Below are 16919 nucleotides of genomic sequence, written 5' to 3' on the forward strand. Positions count from 1 at the left end.
CAGTGTTAAATCCATAGTCTCAGGTAGATCTTCTGAACCTTCACCACCACCCTCCAGCCTTCTGTTTGCCTACAGATGCATCAAACTGGGTGTAATGCACCCCCCCCCCCCCCCCCCCCGGAGCAATGGTCTTAAAGTAGCTGCATGGTTTAAACTTTGCTGTTTGCACCTGCATTAGGCTGCACATCTGCACATGCACTGACAATAGATGCTCGCACACCCCCACACCTCCTCCGCACACTCACACAGCACACCACCCAAACACCAGGGTGCTCCCCCTCCATGAATCAACTTGTTCCTAGGCTGAGAGGGAGACACCAAGTGAGAGGTGGAGATAAGATAAATCGTGGTGGTGGTGGAGGGGGGGGGGAGTGTATTTATTTGCATCCCGATTTTCAGACTCAGTCTGGATTGGCGCATGAGAAAGGGAACGATTCATACATGATTTGGGTTCATCTGTGGAGTTGTAACTGTGAAACCCTGCCGCTGCAGCAGTTTGGATGTTGAGTCATTCTCTCCTTTTTCATATTTTGTGAGACTTCAGGCGCCTCTGCAGCGCAGCGAGTCTTGCACGCACACACACACACACACGCAGAGAGAGAGAGAGAGAGAGAGAGAGAGAGAGAGAGAGAGAGAGAGAGAGAGAGAGAGAGAGAGAGAGAGAGAGAGAGCGCTGCGCCTTAACGCGTATAAGAGAAAACAATCAATGCACTCAGTTCAGGGCGTTGCACTCCCTTCGAACATAATACACGCGTTTACTTTTCAAAACTGCACAAACTCTTTATGTTATTCATATTTCAAGTATTACACATCGTTCAAATCACTTAAATGTGCAATGAAATGTGTGCGTGGGTCCCAAGATTAATCCAATGTAATATGAATTATCTGATTTATCGTTTAGGGAGATTAAAGTCACGAGCTTTTTTAAATAATCTGATAGCAGTGACGTATGCATGTTTTCCATCTTTGAAATCAACACTTACCCTGCCTTTCTCCCCACGAGGATCCTATAAGAAATGACCCACTTCCACGGAAAAATGTCGTTATTTTTGTTGTTTTGGGGGCAAAGATTTCCTGTTCAAGAAAAAAAAACGAGTTCCTTTGTTTTAGAGAAAAGCGCTGAAACCTCGTAACTTAATAGTATCCATCAGGAATCCGCACGCGTGTCGAGGCTGCATCCGTGTCTCGGCATCGTAGCGAGCGCTGTCCGTGGAAAAGTGGTGCTGAAAGTCTCAAGTCCTCAACTTTAGGCAGTGCGCGAATGGGAAGCGAAGGGCTGGACTGAGAAACGCCAATAATCGAGACCGGGATCGGATCTTTTACAGGATAAAAGGTACAGAGTAGCGCGTATCTCACACCCGAGGCGAGAGCCCTCTCCAACTGATAGACGGAGGATGCGCGCGCTCAGTGCACTGGATGATTGATGACAAACGCATCACCGTCCTAATCAGAGAAGAAAAGCCCCATCAGTGAAATGCGAGGAAGCAAATTCCCATCGTGAGTTTTTTTAAATTAATAATTCGTGCGGCGTTTGGTTTAAAATGGTCAATTTTAATATCGAGTTGGCCGCATTTGCGCATGAGACTCGTGTGTCTGCAGAGCGAATAAAGTGGCACCATAAAGGAATTCATTCAAATCAGCTGTCAACTTGAAGTACAAAGAACTAAGAATTTGTATATTTCGTGTGAAATAAGTGAGTTTTCACTCCCATCAAGAGAAGATTTTTCATTGCTTCGTTTGTGTCTTCCGGTTCATCTCACACGTTACAGGTGCTGCTGCAGCGCGTGCAGCATCTCAAAGCTCTTGGCATGCTGTGCGTAAACCATGACGAACGTATCAAGTCCAATCACAGGGTGCGAAAACTCAGTCGAGACACTGGTGCGTGCGTGCGTGTGTGTGTGTGCGCGCGTGTGTTGCATTGACTACAACTGCAAGCAAACTCTGCAGCACATTTATGAAATTATGTCCAAGGGCAGGCTTCTACCTGTTCAACTGTACCTTGGAAAAAGATAATCAAGAAATTACTTTTCTTTTTTACCATGCACGGTTTAATTTAACCAAAATTGTTGTTATTATTGTGTGACATGCACCTTGGTATGTCGAATTCAGGCTAATACGGTGTTGTGGAGGAGTCAAACGACATCCCAGTCATCCAGTCTTACAATGGTTTTCTGGTGCAGAGGAGTCTTGGAGCTGGATTGTCTCATTCCTGCCTTGGTGTCCATCCTGGTGAAAAATCTGCCTCCACTTGCTAAACATGCACAGCTGCTATTTTTCCTGATCACAGGGTCAAGCAGTGCGTGGAAGCTTTGGGTCACACCTGTGGAGTTCTGGACTCACTCCACCAGATCAAGGGAAAGTGTGTGTGTGTGTGTGTGTGTGTGGGGGGGGGGGGGGGGGGGGTTCTTGTGAGGGGAGCGTGCCATGTCTCTGTGGGCCCTGAAGGCAGCTGCGCCTCTGAATATTCATCATCCCCTCTCCTGGAGCAAATTTCAGCTACACAGTTGCAAAACTGACAGTCTTGTGGGTCGCACCACAAATAAGTCATGCAAAAGTTGTGTACATTATTAAAAAGGATGTTTTACATCATTTCACACCTCTCAAAGCATGAGATCCCTCCCAGCTCCCCGAACTGGCATTCTATTAGGCATGGTTAGTATAGTGAATTATTCAGCTGTATGGAGAGCTGATATAAATTTTATTTCTTCCAGGAGTACCATTGTTGCATCACTTTCTACCACGTTTACACTGGCAGGGGGTCCTGTTGGAGGTGTCTGCTCTAAGGATAACGTGACACAGCTGAGCCCCTCCCCACCCTCCACACAGCACAAGCTCAGGAGATTACATGTTTCAATTAGCCATGGGGCGGGGGAATTTAAGCCATGTTAATTCCAGTCACTAGTGAAAATCCAAGTCAAAGACATCAGGCACTCAGGCATAATCGCCTGCCCCAGACGTCTCTCATTTCATGGAAACATTAGAGGAATAAATCCAAATGTAAATTCTAAGGTGAGAGGAATTTCATTTTAATGATGGTTTTTCAGTCAAGGCGCCTGCAGCATCTGCTGGATTCAGAGACATGTCTGCTACTGGTGGCTTATAGAATTATTTCTCTCATTAAATAAAAGCATGAATAAGATGAGTGAGACTTAAACTAAAGAACGATGATGAAGACATCTCAGCTGGCTCAGCAAATAATCTAATACAACAAAAGTGACAATCTGTTTAATATTGGAGATATTAAAAATAAAAAAAATTGCAAACATGTAATTTATTAACACAGACACAGACGCTCACCAACAGGTGGGAGGACGCAGAAATGAGTCACTTTTTCTATCTTGTTTGAAGCAATATGTTACAACAATGGAGGGGTGCAGCCGGGTCAGACAATCTGACCGAACGCTCTGAGTGTGAGGGATTTTTTGTGCTGAGATGTTTGCTAGCAGCTGTTACATCTGCAGCCTGTTGATCCCCAACAGCTTACAATGAGTCTCCCTGTGATACTAAAATGGAAAAACAGAGCATTTGATCTGAAAACAACTTGAAAACACCTACATATTTGTAAACTAAATGCATGAGGGAACTCAATACTGTTAATGAGGTGATTTGTCAGCATAAAGCTGTAGTATCATCAAAACAAGAAAGGAGACTGGATAAACATTTATAATAAGCATAAAGGTTTCAGGATGCTATTGTTAATATTAAATATTGTTTTAACTCAACTTAAATTTTAATATCGGGTCATCAAACTCTAGCAAACAGCTAGAAGATGCTGGACATTAAAGGTTTGCTTTGACTGGCTTGTTAGCAGCCCCTGGTGGTCGTGATAGGAATTATCTTCAAATTATTTAAAGATTTCCATGAAATTTGCATTCTAAATGACCTATAAAGCTTTCTGCATCAAAATATCAAACATGGCTGGTGCTAAAATACATTTTTATTCACATTTAAAGACAATAAATGGATTACAGAAAAGAAAAATAAAGATTAAAACTGATTTATGTAGAGATCAGAACGTGAGGCCGCCAAAGATGTTCCATCACTTCAGAGGTGAAGTGAGTGGTCCTATCTGAGTTAACACGTGCGGGGAGACCGAACCGGGAGAAGATGTGATTTATCAAAAGGACAGCAGTTGTTTGAGCCGTGTCGTTAGGTGTTGGCAAACATTCAACCCATTTGGTGAATGCACAGGTCACGGTCAAGAAGTATTTGTTACCTCTGCTGGATTTGGTCAGGGGCCCCACCCAATCGGATTGCAGGTCCGACCACGGTGTGGACGGCCCCCTGCTCTGAAGAGGAGCTCTGTGGATGGGGTTAGATGGCTGAACTTGGCAGTAAACCAAGCAGCTCTGGATGTAGTCTGAGATGTCTCGACGCATCCTCAGCCAAGAAGCAACCTGGCTCAGGGCACCGAACGTGGCCTTGACACCTTTGTACCCAGAGGAAGGAGAGTCGTGAGCTTGCGCGATCATACCCCCCCGTTAGGGCCACAAGAACAGGCGACGATGGAGGCTTGGTTTCGTGCATCAGCAACCCTTCAACCATTCTCAGCATGACACGAACATGAAAAAAAGAAGAAGAAAATATCATTTCTATAGCGCCTCTCAAGATAAAAATCACGAGGCGCTTCACAAAAACAAAAACTATAAAAAATTGTAAAAATATAAAAAAGCACTTAGAAAATGTTAAAAATATATTTAAAATGAGCAAGAATAAGCAATTGCGATTTAAAAGAAAAAATGTTAAGAAAGGGAGAGAGTGAATAGGAAAGAGGGAAATCAGTGGATCCTGAGGAAGGTGGAATAGGTGGAGAGAGCAGAATAAAGAGAGAGTGGTGAAGAAGGCCAGTTTGAACAAGTGAGTCTTCAGCTGCTTTTTGAAGGAGACCACTGAATCCACTGATCTCAGGCTCAGGGGGAGAGAGTTCCAGAGTCTAACACCAGAGCTTCTGAGTCAGAGATACGCCGGGCTGACCGCTGGGTAAAATCGGGTGGAACACAGAGGTCTCCCGAAAGCTGCTGAAAGCCGGCAGCCGCAGAGCAGACAAGCGCTGCTGCGATCTGAGATGCGCAGAGCTGCCGCTGGGGAGAACCGGGTGGAAAGGTTTCCATCCAGAGCTCCACAAGCCGGCAGCCCGCGCAGCAGACAGAAGCTGCGATCAGACAGAGATGCGCCGAGCTGCGGGGAGGGGAAAACCGGGTGGAAAACATTCGTTTCCCGAGAGCTCCACAAGCCGATAGACGGAACCCAGCTCCACCAACATGTTATATTTCAACCCATTTTCTAAAGTGCAGCATTATGTTAAATGCACTGGGTTTTACCCTATTACATTTAAATTTCATGGTTAAACAGTACATGTTAAAATCTAAGCTCAGCTCGGCAGTGACCTAAAATACATAAATATAATTTTACTTACCGAAAAATTGAAGTGGAGACTCCTTGGACGCTCTATTAGTGCAATTAATGCCACAGCAAGTCATTTTGTCCAACAATTGCACAAATAATATCCAAAAAGAACGCACAAACGCTACAACTAATGGTCTAAGTTGAGAGACTGAAAATGACCGAACAGTTTTCAGGCAAGGCCGAGGCTCAGACTGAGGCCTTTCCCCGGAGCTAGCTCTGCGGTCACGTGGGTCTGATGCTCATTAATTATACAGAATTTTAGGCATTTAATACACTTAGAAGAGTGAGAAAAAAATTCACCCCCCTCAGAGTTGTCATGAGTGTAAACTAGATCATTTAAACAAAAAACATGTTTTGGTACCAGGCTGTAAACATGTTTATTTCTGATGTGAAATTGGTATTTTTAAATGGGAGTCAATGAGGATTTGCTCGCTTCTGACACAGCGGATGAGGGTGGAACTGCAATTTATTTCACTTCCGGGTTTGCTTCAATTTTTCACCCGCATTGTGGGGGCTTGATAAAACCTGAAGGAGTTTCAGTGTTTTATCTCGGGGCTCAACAGCTAATGCTAACTATAGGCACGTCAGCAGGGCCTAGATCTGGACAGGTCAGGACTTTTAAGTCTTAAATCACTAGGGGGAAATTAACCTCTTCCACACGGTATTCCTTCCACAGGTTCTCGTAAATTGTCGGGATAGCATGTAATTTGCGGCATGTACTTTGTTACACCCTTCTGGTATAGGGTTTAGAGACTAGCTTTCTTGCTAACCAAGCTGCGGGAACTATGCGCGCCTCTGAGTCGGTTAGGACTACAGCTTCAGGTCTTTTGCCTTGAAAAATCTGGTATAAGCTTCGGAAAACGTCCGATATCGCATCGGAATAACCACTGGTGATCAGCCAGAGTTAGAGTTGTTTAGCTCTAGTGCTAACGTCGAACCTTCTCTGGTCCGAGTCCACAACAAGCATAAACAAAGGTGACAGAATCACACTTAAAACATGACAGAATCACTCAAAGGACGTGTCGCCTGTCGGCAAAGCCGGTCCTGAGTCCAACCTTTGCTTTCAGCGCACGCAATCGTTATAAAGAGTCTCCTAAAAAAAACTCTGGTTTTATTTCTCACTTCTCCACTTATTTCTTTTCTTATCGTAGACTTCGAAGACACTTTTTCTCTTGCAACTCTCATTTTCAAAAGAACCTGGTGAGAACCATAAGGAATGAAGGCTATCGCTCTAGACATAAACAGAGTGCACAGGTAGTGAAAACCAACGCAGGAACGAGCGCGTACGACGACGGCCTTGCGTGAAAGCCTCACCAGAATGACTGACAGTTATTAGGACCAGTGATTCAGATGATCCACCCAGAAGAACAAGATCCTCTGCTTGACCTTTAAGGTCATTTTTATTACAAACTCCATTTAATATTTCATAAAATACATATTTTAAGTGTTTTCAATGTGTTTGTTTTTTGCAAAGGATTCACTTCAGAGGACCCAACATGACTTTAAGGGGAGAAAAAAATCAAACACAGGAATTTCTCTTAAGTGTGAAGCTAACTCCAATCTATTCTGGCCTTGGGCAAGAAAACACAATTTCCTGCTTGTTTAGTCAATTAACTTTCGTATTTACCTGGAGAAAAAAGGATCTGGAAAGGTTAATGTTTCAGTATCTGTGGAGTCTTCTTTTGAACAAACCTCTGCTGCTGTTTAGCCTTTGGTTGTGTTTTATCTTTAAAGATTGCCACATCATGAGATACTGAACACTAAAGCAGAATTTCTCAGCTCAATTAATTTTGGCACACCTGGGTTGCGACAGTTCTGCTTATCTGCTACGTGACTGCTCGGGCTAAGCACGCTCCAACTTTTTATTTGAATGAAAGGTAGAACACACCAAGTTCATCAGATTTTCATACCACCTCTGTGCACGTCTAAAAATAAACTCACTCCCAAAAATGAGACTGGAGAGGGTACTGGGGTGCGGCAGGTACCAGTGCTAAACATATTGCCAAGACTGTGTGCAAAGTCTAATGTGCTGGTAAATCCAGTGATTAACTTAATCCCTTTGCTTTATTGAATCATAATGTCTTTTCTACTTAGATCTCCAATGATGTGTAAATCATTTGCTCAGTTCTAGTTCTGTTAGGTTTGGAAAATCAGAAACACGAAAAAAGAGATGCTGCACGAATCCAGTTCCATTAACAAAAGGTTGACACGAGGCTGCGCACAGACCAGCCATGCAAACCGAAACGAGAGCCAGAGCACAGTCAGAATCCTGATTAAAAAGGGAGATTCAAATAACACACAAAGTAGATGATGAGGCACAGAGTGCTGCAAAGCAAATGGAGACTATCTAAAATGTGAGGTGTGGAAGGAGGAGACATGAAAGACCTAGGAGTCTGATTAGTAGACTGAGAACAGGTGAGCGGAGGGTCGGAGAAGGTTTGGGAAGAGACGAGAGGGAACGCAGGGCTGGTAGGTGTGGCTGACCTGAAGTGGATGACTCAATCAATTAATGCTCACCTCCATCTTTCCATGGAGCAGCATCTGTTCAAAAGCAATCAAAAAGTCCACACCAGGCTGAGAAGCTGGAGGGTGTCTGTGAGCGGGTTATGTGTCAGAGGGAGTGAAGCACAGATAAGCTGGAGGCCTCAGGGCTTCCAGTCCAGTGCTAATAGCATCTACGCCATCTTCAAAATCCAACAATGTAGTGTTAAACTGCAAATCTGCTGCACATGTCCAGACCTACTGATGGATAAATAATGCATTCTTAATAATCAATCATATTCTGGGTGACAAGTGGAGGAAACCTGAGCAGGAAAGACCTTTCTAAACCCGAGGGTCCCATGGATGATTCATGACCGTGTGACAGCTCTGACATCCTACAGATGTTGAGGAGACAAGAAGAGATCAGTTAAGAAGAAATTCATCATCAACAGCTTGTAAAACAGATGTGTTGGTTGCTGCACAAAATTACAATTGTAACATTATGATGCAATTAGAAAAAATACAAAATATACTTTTTCTGTCACTACAACTCTCACATTCTGTGTGCTTTTGCATTTTGATGACAATTATCTCAACTAGAAGTTGGTATTTTAGGGATATAGTTTATCGTCATGGTAATCAGTAGTTGGGCTTTCGCCCATGGGGCCCGGCTGGGCCCAGCCCGAAATGAATACATGAGCTCATCCACCTGGCTATCCAAAACTGGCTATTGGGACATGGAACGTTACCTCTCTGGCGGTGAAGGAGCTGGAGCTTGTGGAAGAGGTTGAGCAGCACCAGCTAGATATAGTTGGGCTCACCTCCACACATCGCTCTGGAACCCAAGTCCTTGAGAGGGGTTGAACTCTTTTATGCTGGAGTTGCTCCGGGTGAGAGGCGGAGGGCTGGGGTAGGCTTTCTGTTAGCCCCAAAGCTCTCTGCCTGTAGGCTGGGGTTTCCTCCGGGGGACGAAAGGGTAGCTTCCCTGCGCCTTCGGGTCGGGAAATGGGTCCTGACTGTTGTTTGTGCTTATGCACAGTCCCTGTGACAAGTACTAGATGGTGCTCTGACTGGGTACTCCATAGTCCTGCTGGAGGACTTCAGTGCTCACGTTGGCAATGATAGCGTGATTTGGAGTGGCATAGTTGGGAGGAACCGGCCGCCCAGTCTGAACTCAAGTGGTGTTCTGTTATTGGACTTGTGAGCAAGTCACAGTTTGACCATAACAAACACCATGTTTAAACATAAGGATGCCCATCCTTATGCCACCTGGTACCAAAGCAGCCTAGGTTACAGGTCAATGATTGACTTTGTAGTTGTGTCATCTGACATGAGACTGTATGTTTTGGACACGCGAGTAAAGAGAGGAGCAGAGCTGATCACCACCTGGTGGTGAGCTGGATCAGATGGCAGGGGGAGATGCCGCGCGGACCAGGTAGACCCAAATGTATTGTGAGGGTCTGCTGGGAACGCCTGGCAGATGAACCTGTCCAGATGGTCTTCAACTCCCACCTCCAGTAGAGCTTTGACCACATCCTGAGTGCAGTGGAGACTTTTGAATCTGAATTTGGGCCTTGTTCCGCTCTGCAATTGTTGAGGCGGCTGTTGCTGCCAGTCGTGGCAGTAACCCCCGTACCTACTGGTGGACGCCAGAGGTTAGGGGAGCTGTTAAGCTGAAAAAGGAGGCCTACAGGGCGGGCTGGTCTGTGGGTCTCCAGAGGCAGCAGACAGGTACCGGAGGGCCAAGCAAGGTGCTGCAGTGGCAGTTGACAAGGCAAAATCTCAGGCGTGGGAGGAGTTTGGCGAGACCATGAAGAAAGACTGTCGATTGGCTCCAAAAAGGTTCTGGCAAACCATCCGGCGCCTCTGCGGAGGAAGGTAGCAACATGCTCACACTGTTTACAGTGCTTCTTTAATACAAATAAATGGTTTTATTGAAAATCAGATCGCACATTTATAACTGTTGCATTTTAAAGGCTGTTACATACACTCTTTCGAGTTTCATTCTGTCATATTTTAGGATCAATTTGTTAAACATCACTTTTGCAACTGAGATATATGAGCTTTGATTTGGCATATTTAATTTGCACTGACATTAACAACTACTGGGAAACTTTTTGCATCTTTTTTATTTTCTTAAAAGTGAAAAGTGTATGAAGTATGAATGACATCTTGAAAAAAGAAACCTTGCGAGATTGAGACACTTAATGCCGAAGTGCAAAACAACAAGTTGCAGAGGTTATAAATGTGGTCAGGACAGAGGAAAGGCTCCTGTCAGGAATAAATAAAAACTTTAATATGATAAATCGTAGAGTAACTGGTTGTCATTTATAATTTACATTTAAAGAGCCATTCTGGGTGGTTTTCGGTTTATTTGGAAGTGTCTGAGTGTAGCCTCTTCTGACCTGTCATTCATTCTGGTAACCTTGGCAATGTGTGTGTGATAAGAGAGCAGAGGAGTTTCTGGGGGGTTCTCGTAGTTGTAAAATAGAAAATGAACTGGAATTGGATTTGTGTGGTTTATCTGTCACTCCACAATGGTCTCAAATCACAGCATAGCTCTAGAAGGATCTCCTGTCACTGCACTCGGAAACGCGTTTACTCCAGAGAGCAGCTCTGACAAATCCTTAATAATAATTTAGAAACATTATTTTATCTAGCGCATCTCAAGCTTACACAAGCGTTGCTATTATCAAATCTGGACTATTGTTCTATAGTTTGGTCAAATAGGAACAAATGAAAAACTACAGAAAATCTTTAACAGAGCTGAACTATTAGTATTAAAAAAGGATTATAAAGCAAATGTAAGAGATGTGCACACGGAACTAAACTGGCTATTTGTGTACGACCGACTATTATATTCACTGCTTATTTTTATTTGGAAGCTTAGGGAGACAAAGATGCCATCTATTTTATATACGTCTCTTGAATTTAGTAAAAATAAGCACTTGTATGATACAAGACATGCCTTAGAAGATAAATTTACATTACCAAAAGTGAGATCTGATCCTTTAAAACATACAGCAATGCATAGAGGTATGTACGAGTGGAATAGTCTCCCAAAAGAAATCTCACATATTGGTGTAAAATCGTATTTAAAATTAGATTAAAAGAACATTTATGTTATAATATTGTATGAAATTTAAGTGTATAATATTATGGAAGCCTTGGGATGGTAAAACTCTATTTTTTACTAACCATGGATTTGATAAACTGGTCATTCAATGCGATCGATAAGACTTTTTCAACAATGAGAATGGAGCAGGGGGCTCCCACATGTCCACAGGGGACGCACCCGGTGGGATATATTTTGGAATCCTGGAAGGAGTGGAAGATCGTATGCCTCTCCCAGCTGTCCATTGAGGACATCGAAGACGTGTGGATATTTGGTCTGATGATCACTGGATTTCTCCTGACTGGAGTGGGAGGATATCTGGTTTTCTGGAAATTTGGGAAGATGGGAGCGATTGGAGGGTGACCCGTACCCACGGAAAGCACCGTCCGTGTGGAGACTTCACAGACTGGGACGTTACTCGACGTGAATCGTAAGCTGGACAATGGTCTAGCTGCATTACCGGTATTAGTGCGCAAAAGGGATGTCATCTCAGAGAGAGTCACCAGATGGTATGGACAAGTTTAAAAACCCAAAATTGGCTTCACTGAAGGACTGGAAATGATCAATTTAAAGACTGAAGGCAGAGAGGAAAATTATCTCAGCCTGACCCAAACAAATTCTTGTTATCTGAATCTGACGCCCTGGTAGCCTTGAGCTGCAGGCAACTAAAACCCCCACGAAGGAATGCAGACAGATGCTGTGAATACCCGAGCTACCCCCCCCCACCCCACCCCACCCCACCCATTAGCCTGTTTTATGATTATTCCATTGTAAAATTGTTACATATTGCTCCTTTAAATGTAAAAAAACATGTTACATCTATCTGTGAGCTTGGCTAAATGTACCCTTAAACATCCCATGCAGCCCCATTCAATCAAGGTTACTCAGTGGATTACATCTTCATTGTCTCTGATAGACTTAACCTTCCTCAGCTTTTCTCCAATATTCTGCTGGTTTGATTACCAATGCTGCTGTGTCTGAACAACATAGGCTTGATTGTTAGGTTTTTACAGTCGTCAGTGTCTCTTTAGAATCAACTGAAACATCAGAAAATCTCTCATATGTGAGTAATGTCTCCAGTTTTATTTATTATGTGAAAGTGAGTACAAACCTGCATATAATTCATAATATTTTAAAATTCCATAATCCAAGTAAGTTCCCTTGTCACATAAATGCTGTGTAATTTAAAAGCCTGGACATCGCACAATGTCTTCAAAAGGCATCACAATGTAAACAACATGTATACTCCCTTAAAGCGTGAAGATGAAAAGTGACAGTTATTCAAAATACTTGTACAGGGATTAAAACTACTTTTTAATCTCAGGAAGAACAACAAATGAGTCTCGAATATGTTGTAAAAAAGAAATGAGCATGTCTGAATGATCATTAAAGAAAATCAAATTAGCAAAGGGTGTAAAGATAAATACTTATCAGAACATGATTTCGTCTGAAGCAAATAAAGAAAAAGAAGTGAGCGCCCTCTTTTGGACAGGACGGTAACTGTAATCCCTCCGTCTGTGTGTAACTGGTTCACCAGAGAACTGCAAAGAGAAAGGGGTTGCCGTAGCAACAGCTGGATCGTAAAAGTGCAGCCTCTTGAGTGACCCTGCACAGTTATATTTAATTGTGTAAGGCATGGTTTTGTTTGCCTGAAAGAAAGGAGACAAAAAGGGATGAAAAGGAAGAGGAGGGCTGTTTTTCTCGATGTGCAACCCTCACTGACCCTTAAATTATTCAAGTTTGTCTTTTTGGCTCATTTTCTTATAATTAAATAAATGCCTAAAATACATTTTATCACTTTTACCTCTTAGATGCATTCATTCTGCATCTGGGCAGGGAAGAAAAAGATCTTTGTTGATAATTTCATCTTGATCACTTTCTTGCCCACAAGCATTTTGCAGACAATGAAAAACCTGATAACTGGAGAAAAAAATCATTCCAGAACACAGCTCACACTGCAGAAACCCGTTACGTTATTGAACCTGCACACAGTTTACCAATTTTGGAAGAAAAGTTGATTGTGCACCATGAGTATGCTGCATTAAGGGACAGCAGTAAGTCAGGAGTTAGAGCAGGTTGTCCAGTAATCAAAAGGTTGCAGGTTCAATCCAATTCAATGCTGCTATAGTGTCCTTGGGCAAGACACTTAACCCGCATTGCCTGCTGGAGGAGATCGGAGGGATCGGTGGCACCAGCACTTGGCAGGCCTCGCCTCCATCAGTGTGTCCCGGGGCAGCTGTGGCTGCATTGTAGCTCATCCCCACCAGCGTGTGAATGTGTGTGTGAATGGATGGATAACTGATTGTGTTGTGAAGTGCCTGGGGGGGGGGGGGGGGGGGGGGGGGGGTTAGAACCCTAAGCGCAATACAAATACAAGCCATTTACCGTTTAAGACCATGGCTGTCATAATCATGCAGAGCAACAGTAAATTCATTAGAATTGGAATCATATTTGCATGCTATGTTGTCCGTTTTTTGCCCTTTGTTGATTTTGCATGTTTTGATTTTATTTTATTTTATTGTTTTCCCCAGAGGAAAAAAAACCTTGTATTTCTGTGTATAATCTGTCAACATTACTATTCACAGGAGCAACTATCACTTCAGATTTCCTGCTTTTAAACATTGTGTGATTATATATATTTCCTGCAAATTATCAGATATTTGTTAACCTATTCTATCATGAAGCCCCATGATAAACAAACATGTATAAATAAACATGACATATAGAAGCTACTCTGGCTTATAGGTGCATTATGAAGTCAAAATGGCATCCTGTGTGGTAAAATTTGGTCACAGCAACCACTTTAAACAACTCTGGAGCTTTTGGCCAGCTGTCTCAAGTTATAACTGTCGGCGCTGTAATATTAGTTTGCAGGAGACATGGCAACCCCACACTCACTGATGGTAAACAGTAGTCATGTCCCTCCTTCCTTTGTTTAGAGAGGAGAAAAACTGACAATTCAGCAGCCAGCTGGATATAAAATATGTTTCTGTATAACCTTCCTTTTGGGATTTTCTCACTATATTATTACATACTCCACCTTTATTAAAAGTATCAACAATTGTTGTAAACAAGTTCTGGAGATGATGAAGGGAAAGATTACTATTTCATTTGACTTTCTGGCAGTTTACTCATATGACTTTTATGGTAAACCTACAAAATGACCAAAAAAGAAAAATAAGGTGATTCTCAAAAATTTTTGTACAAATACTTTAATTACCCTGTGTTGCTGTAGTATTGTTACATACCCAAAATGTGTCAGGTGTAAGTTGTAAACGAGCCAAACACCTTAGAGTAAATACAGATCATATTCTCGTATTCTGATCATTTTGTGAAAACAGCTGATGAATTTCGTGAGGATGAGTTTATGAAAAAGTCAGCTCATACTTGAGTTTTCCGGTACTTCCCGGACTACAAATAAGGAGCCTAAATGTGTTTCATAGTTTTTTTTAAGTGTCTCTTATCCTCAAAGCTCAAGGTTGTTGAGTTTATCCGCACTTTTTGAAGCTGAGTGACCCTGAAGATATATTTGTGGTAAAATAAATTATTAAACAAATAAATAAATAGAAAGAACAGCCTTGGGATTCTGAGGATGAAGATGAAGCACAAGATAGCTAAGCAATCCACTTTGACTTAGATCAGCGGTTCCCAAACTTATTTAGCCGCGCACCCCCTTCTATGTCCCGACCATGTCAACGCACCCCCCAGCCCCACATCAGGGCATGGCTATATATACTCGACAGACAGGGTTAAAAAAATATGATCGACCTTTTTCCCCATCACTTTCATTTTTATGTTTATGTATTATGTATTTTTGAAATAGTAATTAATAAACATTCAATACCATTACAATTTCCTTTGATTTAATTTTAAATCAATATTTAGAGTTCCCAGGTAGCACATAAAAATTGTAATTTAACGGTTTTCTTAATGCAGGAACGTTTAACCTGTGCGGCCAGAGCTCCCTCCTTCCTTCTGCTCTGCGTATGTTATGGTTTACACCTCATGATTGTTTTTAATGTGTGTTTCTTCTCTATGCAGGGTGGCTGTGGCTCTTCCTGCAGTTCCTACCCCCTCTGTGGAGCACCGGGGAGTGCCGCAGCTGACTACAATTTCCTGATTGCCACACCATGTATATTAAGCAGCTGCTCCCAGTGCTTGGTGTGGCGTTGTTGTGTGGTGTTGCTGGTGTCTGTGGTATTGCTTAGAGTCTGTGGATCTTCATCTTTAGTAGTTTTTGTTTCAAGTAAGACCTGTGAAGTCCTTTTCCCCACTTACTTTTTGTTATTAAAGTAACTCAGTATTGGATCAAGTCATCCTGCCTCCTGCATTTGGGTTTATTCCTGTGTACCCTCGCGTGACAGCATAAACCTGAACTGGCCACCTACTTGTGCGTAATCAAATGTCTATAGGGGAAAAGATGGAAAAGCTATAGCCATGAGGTTCACTTTTGCCTCAGACCGACTTATTGCTGTTTTATGGTGTGGCTGAATCTGCGATCCGCTTCCACGCAGACTGGAATAACAAATGCTGCAGTAACATGAGTTGTGGTCAGGTTCATGAGCAGTCGCTGGCTGGAGCGGACTCTACTTTAATACGTCATCCCAAAATAGAAGCTAATATCTTAATTTGACCTTGAATTAAAATTGTTGTTATAAAACCTCTTAAAAGTTTTTCATCACGGAGGAGGCAGCGCTCATTTCTGCCTTCAGTCTGACGGCGCGCCGAAGTTTGCGCAGCGTGCGCTTATTGAATCACTCTGTGTGTGTGTGTGTGTGTGTGTGTGTGTGTGCGAGCGGCACCAACACATTCTCACACCCTAAGCGTCGGAAACAAACGTTTGGTCAGCTACCCTCCACGTCAGACCCCAGACGCCAAAAGTGCCCTTTTTCGTTACTTATGTGCGAAAAGGGTTTTTTCCCTTTTGTGACTGCAGTTCCCAATGCAGAGTAAAACTGACGTGATTAGATATCCGCTGATGCGGCACTGAACCAGCTCATTTAACCGCACCTAAACCTTAACGTTTCACTATTTATGACCTTCCCCTCTCCCTCATCCTAACCTTAACCCTCTTGCTACCTAAAACGTTACTCTCACTGTGATCAAGCATTTGTTTCCCATGCATTCTGACTCTGACAGTCAGAGTCTGACTGTCAATTTTTGTATTTGCCGCCCAAGGGGAATGTTAGAACATACCATCTGGCGAGGGGGACGTTACACATACCCTCTACTTTTAACCTCCACCGTGGTAGTTGAAACCTCCCCCTCGCGTTGGCTCGGCCCAAACTCGACCAATGACGAGGCGGCTCCCGCTGTTCACTTCATAGAGCGATCGACACATCACTAACGTGTTCGCTAGCAAGATGGTTAAGGTTAGGATAGGGGTGAGAGGAAGGTTAAATAAGAGGATAAGGTTAAGGTGAGGTACATTGAGCTTGTTTGGTGCCCTGGCTGCGGACATCCCATCGCGTCAGTGTAACGCTACATTGGGATCTGCAGTCAAATAAGGGAAAAACCCCTTTTCGCACATAAGTAACTGTGATGGCCGCATCCATGTCCACACAACGGTGAACGTTAGTACACTCTTGCACTTTTATGATTGCAGTTTGTATGTTTATATTTCTTGGGATTTATTGTTTAGATGGCTTAAATGCATTAGTTCTAATTTTAAGCGCGCACATTTAGTTAACTGCTGTATTTTTTGCCTTTCATTTGTTCAATTTAAGTTGATTTGTTTTCTCTTACCGGTGCTGAGAGGTTCTCCACTTCCTGCTTCCTGAGATGGGACAGGCAAACAGGGTTGAAGGGGTTCTGTCAGCTAAATACAGGAGGAGCTGATGGGGCCAAACCAATAGCTCCCTGAAGAGGGTACTGAAGAATTTCCTTTAGTTTATTATTTTGTCATTTGTTAATTAAT

The 16919-nt window shown here is 42.9% G+C and overlaps 1 protein-coding gene across 1 annotated transcript in view; it reads right to left on the reverse strand.

Annotated features, from left to right (window-relative positions):
* The window catches only part of LOC107385024 (metabotropic glutamate receptor 4), a 280302-nt gene extending 278894 nt beyond the window's left edge, over nucleotides 1–1408 (reverse strand). Inside the window, exon 1 of the mRNA XM_015958590.3 lies at nucleotides 984–1408. The gene's annotated coding sequence lies outside the window, so the exon portion shown is untranslated. The remainder of the gene's footprint in view (nucleotides 1–983) is intronic.
* Nucleotides 1409–16919: the final 15511 nt, after the last annotated feature.

Source organism: Nothobranchius furzeri, chromosome 3 (assembly GCF_043380555.1).
Source record: "Nothobranchius furzeri strain GRZ-AD chromosome 3, NfurGRZ-RIMD1, whole genome shotgun sequence".
In the NCBI taxonomy this organism is placed as follows: domain Eukaryota; kingdom Metazoa; phylum Chordata; class Actinopteri; order Cyprinodontiformes; family Nothobranchiidae; genus Nothobranchius; species Nothobranchius furzeri.